At 43.3% G+C, this 23,079-nt stretch overlaps 2 long non-coding RNA genes across 3 annotated transcripts in view; one reads left to right on the forward strand and one right to left on the reverse strand.

The window, feature by feature from the left end:
- The window catches only part of LOC132837235 (uncharacterized), a 28,145-nt gene extending 18,507 nt beyond the window's left edge, over positions 1-9,638 (forward strand). For both annotated transcript variants that reach the window (XR_009647439.1, XR_009647438.1), the window contains exon 5: positions 8,660-9,638. This is a non-coding gene — a long non-coding RNA (uncharacterized LOC132837235). The remainder of the gene's footprint in view (positions 1-8,659) is intronic.
- The window catches only part of LOC132837248 (uncharacterized), a 111,172-nt gene that overhangs the window by 45,378 nt on the left and 42,715 nt on the right, over positions 1-23,079 (reverse strand). The window lies entirely within an intron of this gene.

Here is a 23,079-nt window from a genome sequence, read left to right on the forward strand (position 1 = left end):
TTTTGTACCCCCACACCTCAGGAAAGAGACATTGTCCCTCATGATTTTATAAACCACTATGTGGTCAGACCTAGCCTGTTCAGCCTCTCTCTATTACTCAAATCCTCCAACCCTGACAAATGCCTTGTAAATCGTTTCTGAACCCTTCAACATTTCACAATATCCTTCCAATATGAAAGAGACCAGTATTGCGTGCGGTATTCCAAAACTGGCCTCACCAATGGCCTGCACAGACACAACATGACCTTCCAACTCCTATACCCAATGCACTGACCAATGAAGAAAATGTTCTTTCTACTTGCGACTCCACTTTCAAGGAGCTATGAACCCGCATTCCAAAGTCTCTTTGTTCAGCAACACTACCCATGATCTTACCATTAAGTGTATAAGTCCTGTCTTGATTTGCCTTTCCAAAATGTACCAACCCAGATTTATCTGAATAAAATTCCATCTGTCACTCCTCAGCCCATTTTTCATCTGATCAAGACCCTGTTGTACTTTGAAGGAACCTTCTTTGCTGTCCAATTTTGGTGTCAACTGCAAACTTATTACCTATACCTGAAATGTTCAAATCCAAATCATTCACATAAATGATGAAAAGCAGTGGATCCAACACTGATACTGGTGGCACACCACTGGTCACAGGCCTCTCGTCTCTCCTCCCCCACCACCCCATCTTCTATCATCGAGCAAGTTCTGCATCCAATTGGCTACCTTCCCTGTATTCCATGAGATCTAATCTTGCTAACCAATCTCCCATGAAGAACCTTGTTGAACGCCTTACTGAACGCCATATCGATCACATCCACCACTCTGACCTCATCAATATTCTTTGTTACTTCTTCAAAGCAACTCAATCAAGTTCATGACACACGTTTTCCCACGCATAAAGCCATGCTGACTATCCCTAATCAGTCCTTGCCTTACCAAATGCAGGTCAATCCTGTCTCTCAGGATTCCCTGCAACATCTTGCCCACCACCGATAGGTAAATAGGTGGCCACTATTTACCACATTTCTTAAATAGTGGCACCACATTAACATTCTTCCGGTCATCCAGCACCTCACCTGCGACTATCAATGATAAGAATATCTCAGCAAGGTGCCCAGCAATCACTTCCCTACCTTCCCATAGAGTTCGAGGATGCATTTGATCAGGTCTTGGGGATTTATCCCTTTTTATGCATTTCAAGATATCCAGCACTTTCTCCTCTGTAATATGGACATTTTTCAAGATGTCGCTATCTATTTTCCCACATTCTATTATTTTCCATGTCCTCCTTCACAGTGAACACTGTTGCAAAATACTCATTTAGTATCTTCCCCATCTCCCACAGTTCCATGCTTCAGGTGCCTTGCTGATCTTTGAGAGGCCCTATTCTCTCCCGAGTTACTGTTTTGTCCTGAATCTATTTCTGAAAACTCTTTGCCTTCTCCTTCCTTCTATTTGCCAAAGCTATCTCATGTCCTCTTTCTTTCTCAGGATTTCTCTCTTAAGGATACTTCTACGACCTTTACACTCTGAAGATTCACTCAATTTCTTCTGTCTATACCTGTCATATGCTTCATTTTTTTCTTAACTAAACCCTCAATTCCTCTCGTGATCCCACATGCCCGCACCTACCAGCCCTTCCTTTCACCCAACCGGGAATATACTAACTCTGGACTCTTGTTATCACATTTTGAAGGCTTCCAATTTCCCAGCCTTCACTTTAGCTCCAAACATCTGCACCCAATTAGCTTTTGAAAGTTCTTGCCTAATGCGGTCAAAATTAGCCTTCCTCCAAGTTTGAAGTTCAGCTTTTAGATCCAGTCTATCCTTTTCCATCACTATTTAAAAACAAATAGATTTAAGGTTGCTGGCTCCAAAGTGCTCCCCCACTGACACCTCAGTCACCTGCCCTGCCTTATTTCTCAGGTCTCGGTCAAATTTTGCATCTTCTCTAGCAAGAACATCCACATACTAAATCAGAAACTTCCCTTGTACACACTTAATAAATTCCTCTCCTTTTAAACCCTTAACACTACAGCAGACCCCGTCTACATTTGGGATGTTAAAATCCCCTACCATATCCACTGTATTATTCTTACAGAGAACTAAAATCTCCTTACAAATTTGTTTCTGAATTTCTTGCTGACTATCAGGGAGTCTATAATATCATCCCAATAAGATGACCATCCCTTTCTTATTTCTCAGTACCATCCAAATAACTTCCTGGATATATTCGCAGGAATATCGTCCCTAAGTTCAGTAGTAATGCTATCCCTTATCAAAACTGGCACTCCCTCCTCTCTTGCCCCCACTTTCTAAGCTTCCTGCAGCATTTGTATCTGGAACATGAAACTCCTTCACTTGGAACATTTACACGTTGATTAAGAAATTTTCTTTGAATTTTAAAAGTCTCTTCTCCATCCAAGCCTTTAACACAATGGTACTTCCAGACAATGTTTGCAAAAACCTACTATTACAGCCTTTATATTCTTACATATATCTGAAATCTGTGTATATTTGTTCCTCAGTTTCCTTCTGACTGTTGGGGGGCCTATAGTACAATCCCATCATGGTGATTATCCCTTTCTTATTTTAACCCAGATATTTTCACTGGATATCTTTTTCAGAAATATTTTCTCTAGGTAGAGCAGCAATGTTTTCCTTAATCAAAAACACCACTCCGCCTTCTCTTTTACCTGCCTTTCTATCCTTCCTATATCCCCCTCTTACTTCCATAATCTATTGAATACAGACCTAGAGTTATCCTCAAATGCTGTTTTTCTGACAAGTCCTTCATCCTGGGGTCATTCTTGTAAATGTACTCTGGGCTCCCTCCAACATGAGCACATCCTTCCTGAGATAATGGGCCCAAAGCTGCTCACAATATTCCAAATGCAGTCTGACCAGAGCTGATAGAGCCTCAGCAGTACATCTCTGCTCTTGTATTGTAACCTCCTTGAAATAAATGTTAAAATGGCATTTGCCTTCCAAACTGCCAACTGAACCTGCCCGTTAATCTTAAGAGAATTCCTGAATTAGGACTCCCAAGGTCCCTTGCCTTTGAGATTTCTGAAGACTTTCCCTGTTCAGATAATGATCAACATCTTTATTCCTTCTACCAGAGTGCATAACCTCACAATTTCCCACATTGTATTCCATCTGTCACTTCTGTGTCCACTCTTGCAGCCTGTCCAAATCCTTCTACACCCTCCGCACCTCCTCAGCACTACCTGCCCCTCCACCGACATCTATCCCATGTGCAAACGTGGTAACAGTGCTCTCAGTTCCTTTAACCAGATCATTAAGGCATGACATGAATAGTTGTGGTCCCAACACTGACCCCTGTGGAAGTCCATGAGTCACCAGCTGCCATTCTGTAAAAGATCCTTTTGTCCTGACTCTCTGACATCTGCCAAGCAGCCAATTCTCTGCCTTTACCTTATTTAGCAGCCTGCTGTGTGGTACCTCATCAAAGGCCTTTTGGAAATGCAAATCGATTACATCCACTGGCTCTGTGTTGTCTAACTTGCTTGTTACTTCCTCAAAGAATCTGAACAGATTTGTCAGGGAAGACCTCTCCTTAACAAAGCTATGCTGACGGTGCCCTATTTTACCACGCACTTTCAAGTACTCTGCAGCTTTATTCTAAACAAGGAATTCTCAAGCCTGAGGAATGACTACGTTCTAGCTACGTAGCCTATAGTTTCCTGCCTCTGCCCCCCCTTTCTTAAACACGTATTGCATTAGCCATTTTCCAGTCATCTGGGACCCTGCCTGACTCCAGTGCTTTCTGAAAGATCATCACCAATGCCTCTCCAATCTACTCTGCTGTCTCCCTTAGTTATCTGGAGTATAGTCCATCCGGTCTTGGTGCTTTATCTGCCTTCAGCTTCCCAGCACCTTCCTCTTACCAATGGCCACTTCTGTCCCCAAGTTTCCCTTGAAGTTCTGGTCTGTTACTGGTGTCTTCCACTGTTAAAAACAGATGGAAAGTACCACTTCAGATCCTCTGCCATGGCATGATTCCCCATTACTATTTTTCCAGCATTGTTTTCAAGCTGTCCAGTGTCTACTTGTGTCTCTTTGTAACCGTTTAGATATCCAAGAAAATTGCCTGCAGCCCTCTTCCACATTAGTAGCGCGCTTACTCTCATATTTCACTTCTTTCCCTGAACCCATCTTTTTTTTTAAAAGAGTTATTTGCTGTTTTTTAAAGACTTCCCACTCTTCTAGCTTCCAATAATCTTTACCACACTATATGCTGCTTCTGTTGTCTTTATGCTCTCCCTGACTTCCCCTGTCAACGAAGATTGTCTCATCCTCCCCTTCATATTTTTCTTCTTCCTTGGGATGAATTTCTGCAGTGTCTCCTGAATTAACCCAGAAACTCCTGCCATCACTACTCCACTGTCTTCGCTGGTCGGCTCTCCCTTCCAGTCAACTCTGTCCAGCTCCATCCACATGTCTTTGTAGTTACCTTTACATCCCGTTACATCTGATTCAATCTTCTCCCTCTCAAGCTGCAGAGTGAACTCTATTATGTTATGGCCACTGCCTCCTAGGAGTTCCTTCACTTTGGACTCCCTAATCAAGTCTCCCTCGTTACACATCACTAAATCCAGAATTGCCTGTTCCTGAGTGGGCTCGACCACAAACTGCTCCAAACAAAAAATCTCTCAGATAATTCCACGTTTTTTTGAGAACCTCTATGAACCTGTTTTTCCCAGTCCACCTGCATATTGAAGTCCCCAATGATTATTGCAACAGTTCCCTCTATGCCTTTATAACCTCCTGATGCATTTTCTCCCCCACATTGTGACAATGGCTAATGGCTTGTATACAAGTTCCTTTGGGGTCTTTTTTCCTTTGTGGTTCTTGATCTCTACCCTCACACCTTCTGACTCTTTCGCTTCTTGCTGTCAATTTAATTTTATTTCTTGCAAACAAGGCAACTCCTATGACTCTGCCCATTGCCTTTTCGATAGCTTGAATAATTAATTACCAGCCCTGAACCCCCTGCAGCCTTTTCTCTGATACCTACAACATTGTGAATGCCAAGTTTACTCTGGCATACCAGCTGATTTACCTTGTTCTGTAGACAGTGTGTATTTAGTTCCAAGTCCCTCAGCCCTGTGTTATTTGTCCCTCTTCTCATATTTGTCCCCTTATCTGCTGTGCCTGAAGTTAGATTCCTGATCCTTTCCATACTTTCTGTCTTGCAACATGTTGTGAGAGCTTTCACCTGTGCTGAGCACTTCTCCATTTGGACTTTTCCATAATTTTGCACGCAGTTGAAAAACAACCCCCATGTTTTAGTTTAAAGTCCAATATATATAGGCTCTGGTTATGCCATTCTTCAGGACTCTGATTCCAGCATCATTCACGTGTAGCCAATTGGAACAGTTCCATCCTTCCCCAGTACTGACTCCAATGTCCAGTGAATTCAAACCTCCTGTTTGCCCACACCAATCTTTCAGCCACACACATCTTATGGTTATAACCTTGCTGATTTTATGGCTCAGGTAGTAATCCAGAGATTATTACCTTTTTAATTTTTTAAAAAATTTATCCCTGAGCTGCACATATTCCTTCAACAGAACTTCTTCCCTTGATCTGTCTATATCAACAATTGGATCGTTCCTCTGCAACCCAGATGACTATCGTGAAGCCAGGCACCAAGCAGGCAAATCTGCCTTTGGGACGCTCAATTCTGGCAACAGGGAAGAGTCCCTATTCCCCTGACTACACTGTTTCCGATTACACTTGCATTTCTCTTTTCCCCTTCCTCTTGAATTGCTCCCTCTCCCACAGTGCTGTGGTCAGTTTGCCCATCCTCCCTACAGACCCCGCATTCATCCACACAAGTCGCAAGAATCTCAAACCTGTTTGACAAGCTGAAGGGCTGAGGCTCATTTCCTCTGGTTTCCTGTACCTGCCTCACTCATATTCACACCCTTCTATCCCTGACCACTGATTGAGGTAGTTAATCCAAGGGCTGTGACTGCCTCCTGAAACAGAACATCCAGGTAACTCCTGCCCCTCCCTAGTGTGTGGCAATGTTCAGAGCTCAGACTTCAGCTCAACAATCTGAGCTGGAATCCCTCAACCAACACTTGTTATGGTTGTAGTAGCTGTGAATCACAGTGGGCTCTGCCAGCTCTGACAAGATGCAGTTAAGACACCTCGCCTGGTCTGGCCCCTCCATTTTATTGACTTGGTGCTTAATTTGATTTTTTAAACATTTCATGCTGAAAGAACATCCATTCTTGTTGGGGAGATTAATTGACCATGCTCAAGAGGCCAAAATTAAGTAAGTGCAGATATCTTGAAAGTTTGTGTGGCTGGCAGAGATTAGAGGTGGGAATGATCACTATCATAGAGGGATTTGAAAAGAACGATGAGAAATTTGTTAAAATGTTGTTTTTCATCAATTTGCGACCTCTTCAAGTCAATGAGCTCAGGGTGAGGAGAACCAAACTCAGTGAGTGAGCACACGGGCAGTGGGGTGTTGGATGAGCTGAAGATTACAGGGAGATTGAAAGTGGGAGGTGGATCAAGAGTAGTTAGGGTCATTCAGTCTCGAGGTTATAAAGGACTGGATAAGATTTCACCACCTGGAGCTGAGACTGTATTGGAGTCAGACCACGTTACTGAAATGGAAATGGAATGTCATGGTGAGGATGTGGGTCTGTGGTTCAAAGCTCATCTCCAACTGTGATATTCCCTTAATGTTGTGAAGAGCCTGGTTCAGACAGTTACCATAGGGAGCGATACAGGTGGAGTTAGGAAGTTTTGTAACAGGGACTGAAGCCAGCAGTCTTCAGTGAACAAAGGATCAGGAGTAGGCATTTTGGCTGTTCCACTATTGGATGAACTCATGGCTGCTGTGTGGAGTTCAGCCTTTGGCCCACATCCCTGAATATCTTTGTTGAACAAACGTTTATCTGCCTCAGAACGGAAACTAACAACTGAGTGATTTCCAAACCTCTTCCACTCTTTTCATATCGAAGTCATTCCTCACATCTTTCTCGAACAGACTCTGCTCCCATGTTCTTGATTAAATTGGAGAAAGTTTCTATTCATTCAGCACTGGATGTTGGGACGTTGTGTGCGTTGGAGGGACCTTCAAGGGAGTGTTGGTCACATACGCCTGCTCTGCAGTCCTTAATGGTGGTGGAAGTGGCTGTTTTGGGAGGTTATGCTCAAGGTATGGTTGAGCAGTTGGTCGATAAAACCCCTCTCATTCTCCTTCTAGCACTGTGGAATGTAACGTGGGAAAATATATCGGGCGGCACGGTAGCTCAGTGGTTAGCCTCACAGCACCAGGGTCCCAGGTTCGATTCCAGCCTTGGGTCTCTGTCTGTGTGGAGTTTGCACATCGTCCCCAAAACTGCATGGATTTGCTCCGATTTCCTCCCACAGTCCAAAGATGTGCAGGCCAGGTGAATTGGCCATGGTAAATTGCCCATATTGTTAGGTGCATTAGTCAGAGGGAAATGGGTCTGGGTGCTTACTCTTCAGAGGGTCAGTGTGGACTGGTTGGGCTGAAGGGCCTGTTTGCACAGTGTAGGGAATCTAATCCAATATGCATTTCGGCAGGAAGACTAGGAGAGATGAATATTATTAAACGAGAGAAAACTGCAGCGCAGAGAATTTTGGGTTCTTCTGCTTGAAAGATGAAAAACTAGCATCCAGGTTCAGTGGGTATTCAGGAAAGGAAATGGTCAGTTGGCTTTTATTTAAAGGGAATGGGGAGAAAAAAATGAAAGTTTTGCTAAAACTGTTCAAGACATGATTCAGATCAATGTGGAACACTGAGTTGCTTTTGTTCCTTGTTTTGGGAAAGGCAGTCCATAGAGTATTCAGGAGATTGATCCTGGATACGGGAGGAATTTCTCAGGAAATGAGTTTGAGCAGACTGCTTCTGTACTCATTGGAGTTCAGAAGAGTGAGACAAGGCCTTATGGAAAGATTCTGATGGGCTTGACATTGTAGATTCAGGAAGATTGTTATTACTTGTTTGAGAGTTGAGGACATAATCTCAGTGTAAGGAATCACCTGTTTAAAATGGATGTGGAGGAATTCCTGCTGTTAGAGTACAGAATACTGCAGTGGCCCGTGGAGGCTGTGCTGCTCAGTGTGTCCAAGGCTGAGATAAATAGATTTTTAATTAGTAAGAGATTCCAGAGTGGGGGCATAGGTAGAAAAATCGAGCTGAGGATTATTGGATCAGCTCTGACCTCACTAAATGGTGACAGCAGACTTGTTGGGTTTTTAGATTAGATTACTTAGTGTGGAAACAGGCCCTTTGGCCCAACAAGTCCACACTGACCTGCCAAAGCGCAACCCACCCAGACCCATTCCACTACATTTACCCCTTCACCTAACTCTACAGGCAATGTAACATGGCCAATTCAACTAACCTGCACATTTTTGGACTATGGGAGGAAACCGGAGCACCTGGAGGAAACCCACGCAGACACGGGGAGAATGTGCAAACTCTACACAGTCAGTCGCCTGAGGTGGGAATTGAACCCGGGTCTCTGGCGCTGTAAGGCAGCAGTGCTAACCATTGTGCCACCTACTTCTGCTCTTACATCTGATGGTTTCAAACATTTTCTTTTGGGTTCTCACTTGTTTTGCTTTTTGTTTTCAATGAACTTCGCAGGGAATTAGAAGACTATTTGCAATTAGAAGACTTAAAACCAGGCATCGCTTCCCAATCTGCCGAGTTTATTGGCGCCTGAATATCATTGGGTTTTGAAGTAAAAAAGCATCGTTCACAATGGGGGAGAAATCGTATGCGTGTTGTACATGTGGACAAGTCTTTAGCAGATCACTGCCCGTCACAGTGGGGAAAGGCCATTCATCTGTTCCAAGGATTCACTCGATCATCCACCTTGCTGAAACCAGAGCAAATTCACACCGAGAACAGACTTTTGAAATGTTCAGAATGTGGGAAATGTTTTAAAAACTCTGGGGCACTAATATCCCAACAACATCCTCACAGTGACGAGAGATCCTTCATGTGCTCTCACTGTGGGTTCAAGCTATCATGCAACCTCATTAAACACCAGTGGATCCACACTGGGGAGAGACCATTCACCTGCTCACATGATGGGAAAGGATTTTCTCATAAATCCAACCTGTTAAAACACCAGCGATTTCTCAGAAGGTAGAGGCTGTTCTGCTGTACTGACTGTGGGAAGAGATTCATTGTGAAATCCCAGCTGCTGAAACATCAGTGTATTCATGAGAAATGACAGTGCCTGGTTTTTACTGTGTACATCTCCTTGCTTCATAGTCTCAGCCAGAAGATTTCATTTCAATTCCCACCTGATATGGAGCTATGTCAAAAGAACTTAATTATTTTTGTAATTGATAACTGAATGATATCCACTGGGGCAGGTTTCTACTGAAGTTGATGAACTCCAGCTCAGTTAAAGGGATGCCTGTTGTGGGTGACAGTGAAATAAATGCACTGTGTTAAACACACTGCATAAAACCTATTTCTAATTTTTAAGTGCTCATTGAAGTGATCTCCCTCTGACTGTGTTATGGAAGAATCACTCAATGTTTTGTAAAAAATTACCAGGAGACACAGAAAATCCTTCACGAAATTAAACTTTAATCTTGCAAAATCAAAACTGTGGGAGCCAGCTAAATGTCTTCCCTGGCTCCCCACTGGCTCTTTGTTCTCCTGCAACTTATACAATTCTTCTTCCTGTGCTTATCGGATATAGAAGCATAACCAATCATGCTGGCTTGCTTTATCTTTCTAAACTAATCACCGTCTGCCACACTGGTTCCCTCCATCACACTTAACCTATCACATTACAACCTCACTGTCTTCAGCATTAGCTCATGTACCAGTGATTTGGCTAACCTATCACAATGAAAGGCTCTGCCCCGAAACATCGAATTTCCTGTTCCTTGGATGCTGCCTGACCTGCTGTGCTTTAACCAGCAACACATTTTCAGCTGTGATCTCCAACATCTGCAGACCTCACTTTTTACTCTAACCTATCACAATGCACTATCATTATCTGTTACTGAAGCCCTATATGATGATACCAGGCATGCATTACAACACTAAGTTAAATACATAACTGCCAGAGTAACTTCCTTAACTGAAGGAGTTGGAATTTGCTGTTGATCACATCCAGCATCCAATTTGATTCATTGTAGTCTTTCTCAATTGACCGTGTGGAAATTCTAGCTTGGTTACAGGTGTTAATAAAAGGATAAAATTATATCAAGTTTGTGCTAACACCTTCTAACATCCTTCGCACTTGCTTTTGAAAGGTTTCCCTTTCTCTCTCCTCCATTTTGTAAGGAGCTCATGCAACTGCTTTGTCATTCACATTGAGATAATCTGAGCAGCTGTCTCTTCCATGTCCCTCCTTTCCCTAAAACTGTCTCTGAAGTTCCACTTTGTCAGAGTCCTGAATATTCAACTTCCTCCAGCTCCTCTCCTACCTTGGGAGCTCCTCGTGTCCAAAACAACCAACTTCTCATCTCTTGACCATTTTCCCACTCAACCTCCTCCCATTCACTGATACTGGTAACAGTTCTTGCTCTCGTCTCGTAAGGTCCCTGTCACTTTAATTCCACCATTATCATCCATCCAGTGAAATCCAATGTAGCCTCATTTCCAAACTCCCTTTCCTTCCCAAAAACCTAGAACTTGGTAACCCCAAAGGGAGGAGCCTATCCCTGGCACTTGCTATTCTCAATCACACAACACCATGAGGTGAGCTCATCCAAAGGCATGGCATTAGTTTTTACACATCTGCTGACATTACCCAATTCTACCTCAGCAGACAACCCAATGTCTCCATTATTCCACTGTTGCTAAATTATCAGACAGTGTATTCTACAGCACTGGATGTTTTATTGATTTGTTGAGTCACAGGATGTGGGCATCACTTACTCATCCAGGGCAGTTAAGAGCCAACCACATTGCTGTGGCTCGATAATCACGTACAGCAGACTGGATTTCCTTTCTTTAGAGGACTTCAGTGTACCAGGTAGGATATTCCAACAATCAACCAGGTCATCGTTAGTCTTTTAATTCCAGATTTGCATTGAATTCAAATTCCATCATCTGTCATAGTGGATATCAAAACCAGATCCCCCAAACATTACCTGGATCCCTAGTTTAATAGTCTGCCAATAATCCACTAAGCTGCTGCTTCCACGAGCAAAGATTTACTCCAGTTAAAAATTGCAAACATCCCTCCTGATCACTGTAATATCTAGTCCGTAGCTCTGTAATATCTGCATATTGGGCTGTGTTGCTCTCTGCCTCTTACCTGCACTTCCTCACTGAAACAGCTGCATTCCACTCATTCTGCCCTCGTTAGTGTCTCTGATTGTCATAGCTCCACTATAGCCTTGCCTGAGCAGGACGTTCTGATATTCCATCCCTCAACCAGTCTGCCTCTTTCCTTGTTAATATTTGTTCAAAACTTGCCCTGCAATCAAATTTTTGTCATTCAAAGGAATACTATTCAATGTGTCAGTGCCCAGTGTTTAATTTTGCAAACACTCCTGAAGGATACGGAGATGTTCTGTTACATAAAACGTGTTCCATGTGACTGATCTTCTTTTACAGTGTTAGGCCAGAGATTGCTCGTGTGCCTGAGGAGTCTCAAATGGTGCTACATATTGTGTAATCCGAGTACCAACTTGGACTTTCATTCAAATGTAAAGTCATCGAGGCAGCTCAGAGTGGTTGGGCCAAGGATACTAACCTGAGAAACTCCTGCAGTGATGTTCTAGGTTTGGGATGATTGACCACTAAGAATTACAAACATAAGAATCTGGAATAAGAGTTGGCTATCTGGCCCTTTGAGCCTGTTCTGCCATTTAATAAGATCATGGCTGATCTTTTCCCAGCCTCAGCTCTACTTACCCAGCCTCTCACCATAACCCTGAATTCCTTTACTCTTCAAAACATTATCTTTGCTTTAAAAACATTCAATGAGGAAACCTCAGCTACTTCACTGGGCAGGGAATTCTACAAATTCACAACCCTCTGGGTGAAGAAATTCCTTCTCAATTCAGTCCTAAATCTGCTCCCCCTAATTTAGAGTCAATGCCCTCTTGTTCTAGGTTCACCCGCTAGTGGCAACTTTCTTCCTGCTTCAATCTCAACTATTCCATTCATTATTTTATATGTTTCTGTAAGATTCATCCCCACCAACCTTCTTAATTCCAATGATTATAATCCCAGCCTACTCAGTCTCTCCTCTTAAAGCAACCCCCTCAACTCAAGAACCTAGTGAGTTTCCTTTGCACCCCCTTTAGTGCCAGTACCTCCTTTCTCAAGTAAGGAGACCAAAATTGCACGCAGTACTCTAGATGTGACCTCACCAGCACCCTATACAGCCACAACATATCCTCCCTGCTTTTAAACTCAATCCCTCCACCAATAAAAAGGACAATATTCCATTTACCCTAGTATTTACCTGTTGCATCCACAGACCAGCCTTCTGCAAATTATGCTCAAGAAACCCAAGTCCCACTGCACAGTAGCTTACTGCAAATTTTTACTGTTCAAATAATCGTCCTTTTTACTATTATTGCTACTAAAATGGATGACTTCACATTTACCAACATAGTACTCCATCTGCCAGACCTTCACCCACACACTTGAACATACGCCTGCAAACTTTAACACACTACATGTGGTCTCCAACTCCACACCATGTGTAAATTGTAAACAACTGCGGTCCTAACACTGATCCCTGAAGCACACCACTAGTCATTGATTGCCAACCAGAAAAGCATTCGAATTTCCCCACTCTTTGCTTCCTGTTAGTTAACCAACCATCTGTCCATTCTAAAATCGATTGCCTGTAATGCCGTGCACCTTCATCTTATGCAGCAGCCTTTTACACAGCACCTTATCGAATGCCTTTTGGAAATCTCGATATATCACATCCACTTGGTCCACATTGTTCAGCGTACTTATAAAGTCTTCATGGTATTCTAGAAGATTAATTAAGCATGACCTGTTGTGCCTGGCAATTGGGACAATTTTTATTGAGTTGCCTTGCTATTTTTTTCCTTGATAATAGATTCGAGCACCTTGCCACTACATATGTTAACCTAACTGGCCTATATTTCCCCATTTGTTTCTCTACCGTCCTTCTTAAACAATGGCATCACATTTGCTGTTTTCCAATCTGCTGGAATTGCCCCATAGTCTAGCTAAGTTTAGAAAATTACTAAGAGCGCCATCTCTTTTAGTCCTCTCGGATCCAATCCATTCGGGCCAGGAGACTTTTCTACCCTTAGATCCATTAGAAATTGGACAAACTAGGTCCTCACTGCAGCAGGCTGGAGAAGAAATTGCGGGGGACCTAGCTGATATTTAGCCACAGGTGAGGTCACAGAAGAGTGGAGGGTGGCAAATGTATCATTATTCAAGAATGGTTGCAAATAAAAACCTGGAAACTACAGACCATTAAGCGTTAATCTATCGGAGGTAAATTACTTGAAGGTTCTGAGAGATATAGAACATAGAACAGTACAGTACAGAACAGGCCCTTCAGCCCACGATGTTGTGCCGTCCACTGATCCTCACGTATGCACCCTCAAATTTCTGTGACCATATGCATGTCCAGGAGTCTCTTAAATGTCCCCAATGACCCTGCCTCCTCAACTGCTGCTGGCAACGCATTCCATGCTCTCTCAACTCTCTCTGTAAAGAACCTGCCTCTGACATCCCCTCTATACTTTCCTCCAACCAGCTTAAAACTATGACCCCTCGTGTTAGTGATTTCTGCCCTGGGAAATTGTCTCTGGCTATCGACTCTATTTATGCCTCTCATTATCTTGTATACCTCAATTAGGTCCCCTCTTCTCCTCCTTTTCTCCAATGAAAAAAGTCCAAGCTCAGTCAACCTCTCCTCATAAGATAAGCCCTCCAGGCCAGGCAGCATCCTGGAAAACCTCCTCTGAACCCTCTCCAAAGCATCCACATCTTTCTTATAATAGGGCGACCAGAACTGGATGCAGTATTCCAAGTGCGGTCTAACCAAAGTTTTATAGAGCTGCAAAAAGATCTCACGACTTTTAAACTCAATCCCCCTGTTAATGAAAGCCAAAACACCATATGCTTTCTTAACAACCCTGTCCACTTGGGTGACCATTTTAAGGGATCTATGTACTTGCACCCCAAGATCCCACTGTTCCTCCACACTGCCAAGAATCCTGTACTCAGCTTTCAAATTCGACCTTCCAAAATGCATCACCCCCATCTGCCACCTCTCAGCCCATCTCTGTATCCTGTCAAATGTCCTGCTGCAGCCTACAACAGCCCTCTATACTGTCAACAACACCTCCAACCTTTGTGTCATCTGCAAACTTGCTGACCCATCCTTCAATCCCCTCATCCAAGTCATTAATAAAAATTACAAACAATAGAGGCCCAAGGACAGAGCCCTGTGGAACTCCACTCACAGACTTCCAGACAGAATATTTTCCTTCTACTATCACTCGCTGTCTTCTGTTGGCCAGCCAATTCTGTATCCAGACAGCTATGTTCCCCTGAATCCCATTCCTCCTGACCTTCTGAATGAGCCTACCATGGGGAACCTTATCAAATGCCTTGCTGAAGTCCATATACACTACATCCACATCTCAACCCTCATCAACTTTTCTAGTCACGTCCTTAAAGAACTCGATAAGGTTTGTGAGGCATGACCTGCCGCTCACAAAGCCGTGTTGACTGCATTTAATCAAGCCATGCTCTTCTAGATGGTCATAAATCCTATCCCTCAGAATCCTTTCTAACACCTTGCAGACAACAGACGTGAGACTTACTGGTCTGTAGTTGCTGGGGATTCCTCCATTTCCTTTCTTGACGAGAGGAATTACATTTGCCTCTCTCTAGTCCTCAGGTACGACTCCAATGGACAGCGAGGATGAAAAGATCTTCGCAAGTGGCAAAGCAATTACATTTCTCATTTCCCAAAGCAGCCGAGGACAAATCTGGTCCGGGCCTGGCGACTTGTCAATCTTAATGTTTGACAAAATTTTCAGCACATCAGCTTCCTCTATCTCTATTCATTTCAGCACGCACACCAGCTCTTCAAAGGTTTCATTCACTACAAAGTTTGATTTACATGCATTTGGAAAGATCGGGTTTGATATGGAATGGTCAGCATAGCTTGAGAGTGTGTGAGGTCTTGTATTTTGGAAAGACAAATCAAGGTAGGAGTTTTATGGTGAATCATAAAGCCTTAAGGAGTGTAGTAGAACAGAGGGAACTTGGAGTTCAAGTTCATAGTTCTATCAAAGTGGAGTAATAGGAAGTTGGAAGAATTGAAAAAGGTAAGTTATCATTTGAATAGGAGAGAAAGTTCAAAATGTCAGTGCAAAGGCTACAGCAGGTCACAAGGAAGACATTTATTGCGAATGGAATGGAGTATGTAAGTAGGTAATTGTTGCTGCAACTGTACAAGGGATTGAGGTTTCCACATCCAGAGTACTGCGGACAGTTTTGGTCCTATTCCTTGAGGTGGGATGTAGTGGAGTTGGAGGGAGTTCAAAGGAAATCACTGAATTGATTGCCAAGGTTAGTCTTATGAGAAGAGACTGGTACAATTTTGATCTCTCGAGGACAGAGGTAGTTAAGAAGAGATTCACCCAATCATTTCCAGCGATGAAGGCTTTGCCTTAGAGGAGAGATTAAGTGGTTTCTCTGGAGAAGACAGGAAAACTAACTGAGGGCTAGAAGATGCTAAAGGGAGTATTGACAAAGGAGATGAAGAGAGGATGTTTGCTCTTGTGGGAGAATCTAGAACGAGAGGTTATTGGTTCAGGATAAGGAGCTGGGCAGATTGAAAACCATAAGACCATAAGACATAGGAGTGGAAGTAAGGCCATTCGGCCCATCAAGTCCACTCCACCATTCAATCATGGCTGATGGGCATTTCAACTCCAGCATTCTCCCCGTAGCCCTTAATTCCTTGTGACATCAAGAACTTATCAATATCTGCCTTGAAGACATTTAGCATCCCAGCCTCCACTGCACTCTGCGGCAATGAATTCCACAGGCCCACCACTCTCTGGCTGAAGAAATGTCTCCGCATTTCTGTTCTGAATTGACCCCCTCTAATTCTAAGGCTGTGTCCACGGGTCCTAGTCTTCTCTAGGAGCCGTAGAGAAGGAGGAATGAATTCTCTCAAATGAGGAAGGGGTTGTGGGATCACTCCCCCACCACCCAGAGCACTGCATAAATTGGAGAAGGAGACAGACTGTTAATCAGTGATGGGTCAAAGGGAGTGTTTGCAGGAAAGTGGAATTGAGGCTGAGATGGGATAGCGGAGCAGGTTCCTGAGGGGTTAACTGGACTCAACCTATTCCTAGACTGTACGTTCTTGTGGAGTTATATTGTTAGTAGTAAAATAACCAGGATGGAGAAAGTGAAGTTTGATTTAACAAAATAGATTTTAATTCATGAACAAACAAAAGTAAAGACAAAATTAATGCAATACAAATTTGGCGAATGACGTTGGTTGAAAAAAGCAGAAAGACAATACATTTCGGGAGGGTTAAAAAAAACTAAAGCAGGTGCAGGAGCAGAGGGGGCCTGGGGGATATGTCCACAGATCAGTGAGGGTGGCATAACAGGAGGCAAGCAGTTAATAAAACACACAGCATCCTCTGCTTTATTAATAGGGGCAGAGAGACCAAGAACAAGGGGGTGATGTTGAAGTTGTACAAGATACTGGTGGACCTCAGCTGGAGTGTCGGAGAGAGCGATGACTGACAGGTGGTGGTTTAATCTGAGGGTTACCATGCCTCACACAAGGAGAAGAGATGGAGAAGGAGAGTCCTTCCTGGTAACCTCAGCCAGTGAGAGATTCAAACCCACGCTGTCAATCTTTCTTCACATTTCAAACCAGCCATCCAGCCAAATGAGCTGACCCAACACCCCCAACACAAAGCAGAGGGCAGAAAAGAAATTAATTCCGGTGATAGCACAGTATTGAATGGAGAATAGTAGATCATATTGGACATAAAGAAATACCCAACAGATCAAAGGTTTAAGTGTCACCTTACTGTCACCGGCAACAGAAGCTGAATTTAGAAACATATTTGGCAAAGGGAGTTGGCACTCTATTACCTAGGCTGGTTTTGTTCTGTTCTAGACACCTTATTTAAGGAAGGCTGTTCAGACCCTTCAGACAGCGTGAAGGAGATGTATGGGAATGATACCAATGATGAGGGATTTTAGATACAGGGAAAGGCTCAGGAGATTGAGCTTATTCTCTTTTGAGCAGAGAAGATGAAATGGTGACCTTATTGAGATGTTAAAAGTTTGAACAATTCTGACAGAAAAACAAGTTGTTGTTTCCCTCTCATTGGTCTATTAGTAACTGGCTGGTCAGAATTTCAAGATTGTCAGTGAGAGAGTGAGATAAGGAGAAACTTATTTCAGTTGTTGGGTTTGGAATGTGCTGCTTGGGAGAGTGGTGGAGGTGGATCCCATAGGAGGTTCGAAAAGAGAGCTGGATATAAATTTGAAAGGGATGATGTTAGAGGGCGACAGAGATAGGGCTGGAAGTGGGACTAGCTGGGTAGCTCTTTCAGGAGCTGGTACAGACACGAGTGGCCTCCTTCCATACCATAAAAATTTATGATTCTATGAACATAGAAGTTCTGAACCAGATTCTGGACAATTCCAGGAGTTCATTCCTTGGGGCCTTGGCTCAGTGACCTTGTTGCCAGGGATTTTTGCACACAAACAGCAGCAACTTGTTGTCACAAGCGGGATTGGAACTTGGTTGGGTAATGGTCTGGAAATATTTCATTCCAAGGGATGATGGGAAGTCGAGCTGATGGCATGAGTGAGGACAGACCTGCAAGAAATTTCGAATATGCAGAGATCAGGTCAAGCCTATTGAATGGTGAATGTGAATCTATCAGATGCTGATCCTACATCATCACGTATTGGTCAGCGTTCATGCTGGTATTCATCTGATTGGGAAGATCAACAAAAACAAATCTCTGGAAGCATTGGAAGGAAGTCTGGGTTGTTTCCTCAACGACAGAGAAGGTTGATGGTGGAGGGGTCATGATAGAGGTCTGTAAGATTGGTAGTGTTGTACAGCAGAGAGACCTACGGGTTCAGGTACATCATTCTTTGGGGTTTGTCTCACGGGTAAACAGGGTGTTTGAGAAGGTGTTTAGAACTCTTGCCTTCATTGCTCAGCCCATTGAGTGTTGGAGTTCGGACACCATGTTGTGGTTGTACAGGACAAATGGTGAAGCCTGTTCTGGTGTATGGTGTCCAGTTCTGGTTGCCCTGTTAGAGGAAGGAAATTATTAATCTGGAAATGGTTCAGAAAAGATATATCAGTATGTCATTAGGAATGGAGCGATTGAGTTATAAAGAGAGGCCAGATGTGCTGGGACTATTTTAACCAGACCACAGAAGTTTGAGGGGTATGGATGTTTATTAAAATCATCATGGCCACTGATGAGGTGAATGGCAGGTGTCCTTTCCCAAGGGTGAGTGACTTCAAGACCAGGGGACAGATTTTTCAGGTGAGAGGAAAAACATTTTTAAAAACAAAATGATGGGCAACTTTTTTTATGGCTAGTGGCTCAAGTGGGGATTTAACTTCCAGATGAAGTGGCGGATACAAGGACAGTTACAATGTTTAAAAGACATTTAGAGGAGTACAAAAATAGGAAAGGTTTGGAGAGATATGGGCCAAGTGCAAACAAGTGGGACAAGTTTAGGTTTGAGATTATGGACGGCATGCACTAGTTGGACTGAAGTGTCTGTTTCCTTGCTGTATGACTCTACGATGCTATTATGAAGAACTTAGTTGTTTCCCTTAGTCGAAGGGTCTGTATCAAGGGGGGACATCATTTTAAAGTGAAGGGTAAGAGGTTTCGAGAGCGATTTGAGGAATGTTTCACCCACAGGATGGTGAGAATCTGGAATATGTGAAAATAAAATATTAGGACTTTACGTTTCTATTTGAAATCACTAATTGCTCTGGTATGTGGAATTGCCACTTGGTAACTGAAGGGGATTCCATGATTTATTAATGTGGAATATTTGAATAAAAGGAGCAGGAGGAAGCCATTCAGCCCCTTGATCCTGTTCCACCATTCAATGGCAGATCTGTGTCCTGACTCCATAGACTTGCCTGTGGCCTCTATCCCCTTTAATAACTTTGTTGAGCAAAAAAAAAAACAAATTTCTCAGATTTAAAACTAACTGATCCAGCAATGCCTGCTGTTTGTGGAAAAGAGTTCCAAACCTGTCCCAGCCTCTGTGCTTAGTAGTACTTCCTAACATCTCTCCTGAACAGTCTGACCCTAATTCTCCAGTTATGCCCTCCCTAGTTCAAGGATCCCCAACCAGTGGAAACGCTTTCAATTTCTATACCCTGCCTTTTCCTGTTAATATCTTCGATCAGATCATCCCTAAACCCTGTAAATTCTTGACAGAATGGGCTTAATTTGTGTAATCTCTTCTCACAACTTAACCCTTGAAGCCCAGGTATCAATCTTGTAAACTCACGCTGTACTCCCAGGCCAATCTATCCTTCCTCAGGTGTGGTGCCCAGATCAGCTTCAAGTGGCATCTTACCAGGGTTTTGTATAACTGCAGCATCTCTTCTGCATCCCTGTACTCCAGTCCTCTCGATATAAAGGCCAGCATTCCATTAGCTTTCTTCAGGTAATGAATGCCAGAAATGAAAAGAAATACAGGAATTGTTGAAGAAACTTAGCAGGGACAGATATTATTTGTCACCTGGGGACTGTCTGACTGCTGTTGAAGACAACTTTCCATCTTTTCTTTTGACCCTTTAGTTTTGAGCTGAGCTGAAGCCATGTACTCTTCAGTGAAGAGCACAGGGATACAGGATGGCAACTATTCATTTTGTTTACAAACCGAGATCCCCGAACAAAGGGGGGTATTTTAAGAATTATTACTAAACGGCAGAAAGTCAAAGGCTTTCCGTATATCTGAGGGAGGCTGTGTGCGATGGGTGTGACTGAACTTGGAATTTGTAGGGTACACTCTGGGATCCATCCGAGGAAGATAGAACAATATTGATTCTTCATGATTTTATTCCTTTATTCCTTAGAGGGATATATATGGTCAGAGTCTTCCCTGATTGATCCATTCCAAGTATCTCAGTCTCAAGTCAGAAGTGTGGTGGAATGCTCCCTACTTGCCTGGATGGTTGCAGCTCCAACAATATTCGAAAAGCTCATTCGAGGGAAAAAGCGGTCCCCACTTAATTGGAACCACATCCACAAGCATCTATTCCCTCTACTACCCATACTCAGTAGCAACAATACCAAGATGTACTGCGAAAATACACCTAAGATCCTCAGGCAACACCTTCAAAACTCATGACACTTCCATCTAGAAGGACAAGCACAGCAGATATGTGGGAACACCCACCCTCTACAAGTTCCACTTTGGGCCACTTAGTGTTCTGACTTGGAAATATAACACTATTCCTCTGGTGTCCTTGGGTCAAAATGCTGGAATTCCCTCCCTCAGGGCAATGTGTGTCTACCTACAGTGCATGGACTGCAGCAGTTCAAGGAAGCAGCTTATCCCTACTTTCTCAAGTAGGCAACTAAGGATGAGTTGAGCAATAAACACAGGGTCCAGTGGGTGATGCCCATGTGTCATGAGTGATTAATAATAAAAAAGGTTGTAAATTACCCCAGGCCTCCACCTTCCCTATGTGAGCTTGTTCTGGGAGGGCAGGTGCACATTTTGTAGTGAATGTTGATGCAAAATACACATTCGATGTTATTGAGTCACCTGGCTCGTGAACTGCTTTGAAAATGTTGCTATATAGCCAAGAGCTTAGGTTTATATTACTGTTGGGTTGGGGCTGTGACCTTAATTATCAGTCCGTATTTAATTTTGAGGCATCGTTTGCTGTTATTTTAACATTCTGATCTCTAACCTTTTGGTTCACTTTGCTTATTGTTTTTTGATGATAGATGACTTTGAAACAGATAGCAATTTGGTGTACTCAGTTTGCACCATCTCAAAACCAAGAAAGGCTGGTAAAGAATATATGTACACTTTATAACATTTCATGGTTCAGCGAAAGCGGAGAGTCTCTTTGGTTTATCTTAACTCTCAAAAACCCAGCCACTTTTAAACATCACTAGTGTTTCTCTTGCTTATAGCATGGAGCGAAGGTCTGCCCAAGCTTATTGAATCTTCTTACATTTGAATATATTAATCATCGGTAGTGTTTGCAACCATCTAAATCATACAGATGTTCCATCTCTCTCAACTAAATTAACAACAGGGCAATGTGAATTGAAAGAGGGAACATTACACGGATTGCTTTACCTTGCATCTTGTTTTCAGGGGATTCTTACATTTTAGATCCTGGGACATCAATCTGTTGATTGCCCCAGTACAACAGGTTATTGTTTGAGAATGACCCCTTCTGGCCTTGGTATTTGCGGGCAAGGAGCCATTCGTTCTGGGTGTAGCATCATTCACGAGGAGTGTTTTATTTCATTACTCTGAGTGTTTCTTTGATGACACAATGATCGGTGGAAGGACAAGTAGTATTGAGAAAGGGGTAAGGCTGCAGAAGGATTTACAAGAAAAATTTCAGGGATGAAGAGCTTGTCATATGAGGAGAGGTTGAGGAATATAAGTCTGGATTCATTTAGAAAGGTTAGGGTGAAATCTGGTTGAAACTTGGAGAGTACTGAGAGGCCCAGATAGAGTGGACGTGGAAAAGATGTTTCCACGAGTAGCAGAGACTAGGACTCGAAGGCACAGCCTCAGAGTGAAGGGAACTCCCTTCAGAAAGGAGATAAGGAGGAATTTCTTCAGCCAGACAGTGGGGAATCTGTGGAACTCATTACTGCAGAGGGCTGTCATTATGTCTTTAAGATGGAGATAGGTTCTTGATCAGTAGGAGGATCAACCGTTACAGAGAGAAGGCAGGAAAATGGGGTTAACAAACATATCAGCCATGACGGAATGGCGGAGCAGACTTGATGGGCCGAATGCCTGCTATATCTTATGATCTTGGTTACTAAAAGCCGAATAGACTGTGATGCATCACACAATTTAGGCCCTCAGATTCAGAGCTTTCTGAGCATGTGCTATGAGCCAGCCACACTAAAGACTGTTCAGGCAGCTAGACAATCAACACAACATACGGGTAGGGAGCCCACGGGACCTTGCTTCCCCCATTCTTTACAGCTGCGGCTGATCTCATCCCAGTCTCACTGCAGTTTCCTGCCTCACTCCCTTTAACCCCTCACTGATTAACAATCTGTCTGACCCTCCTTCAATTTATTCAATGTCCCGACACACACCCACATACTGGGAAGTGAATTCCCAGAGATTCTCACCCCCTCTGCCTTGGAGAGAAGCCATTTCTCAACATCTCTCGTTTTAATCTGTTCCACCCCTTTCTCCTGAAACAATGACCCTCTCGTTCTAAATTGTCACACCTGAGGAAACATCCTCTCTGTCTCCTTTGTCAATCCCACCCCCTTTACCGCCGAATATTCCTCAGTTGGATCTCCCTTATTCCTCTAAATTCCAAAGCATATTGGCCTGAACTGCTGGATCACTCTTTCGACAACAAATCCCTCTAGATGGTGTCTTGGATATAGTTTACACATCTCAAAGTGAGTTAGTCATAATTTCCGAGAAGTCTGCAGCCCAGTAAAAGGACCGAGTCTGTGCTGGTCAGAAACAACCACCATTTCCCCAGCGCTTGGCTCCATAGCCTTGGCGTCATGAGGGCACATTTAAATCTCCATTCAATGTGATGAGAATTTCTGCATCTCCCACCCTTACTGGTAGTAACTTCCAGATTGCACACCACCCCCTGGGTGAATTAGATTTTCCTCACATCCCTTCAAAACTTTCTGGCCCTTACCTTAAATCTATACCCCTCCCCCACCTCCACAAAGTTTCTTCCTGCCTCTCCTATCTTCATCCCTCATCATTTTATACATCCCTTTCTTTCAATCTACTCTGCTGTAAAGACAACAACCCCAGTTTGTCCAACCTCTCTCAATCATTGAAACTCTCCA

Source organism: Hemiscyllium ocellatum, chromosome 49 (genome assembly GCF_020745735.1).
Source record: "Hemiscyllium ocellatum isolate sHemOce1 chromosome 49, sHemOce1.pat.X.cur, whole genome shotgun sequence".
NCBI classification, from domain to species: domain Eukaryota; kingdom Metazoa; phylum Chordata; class Chondrichthyes; order Orectolobiformes; family Hemiscylliidae; genus Hemiscyllium; species Hemiscyllium ocellatum.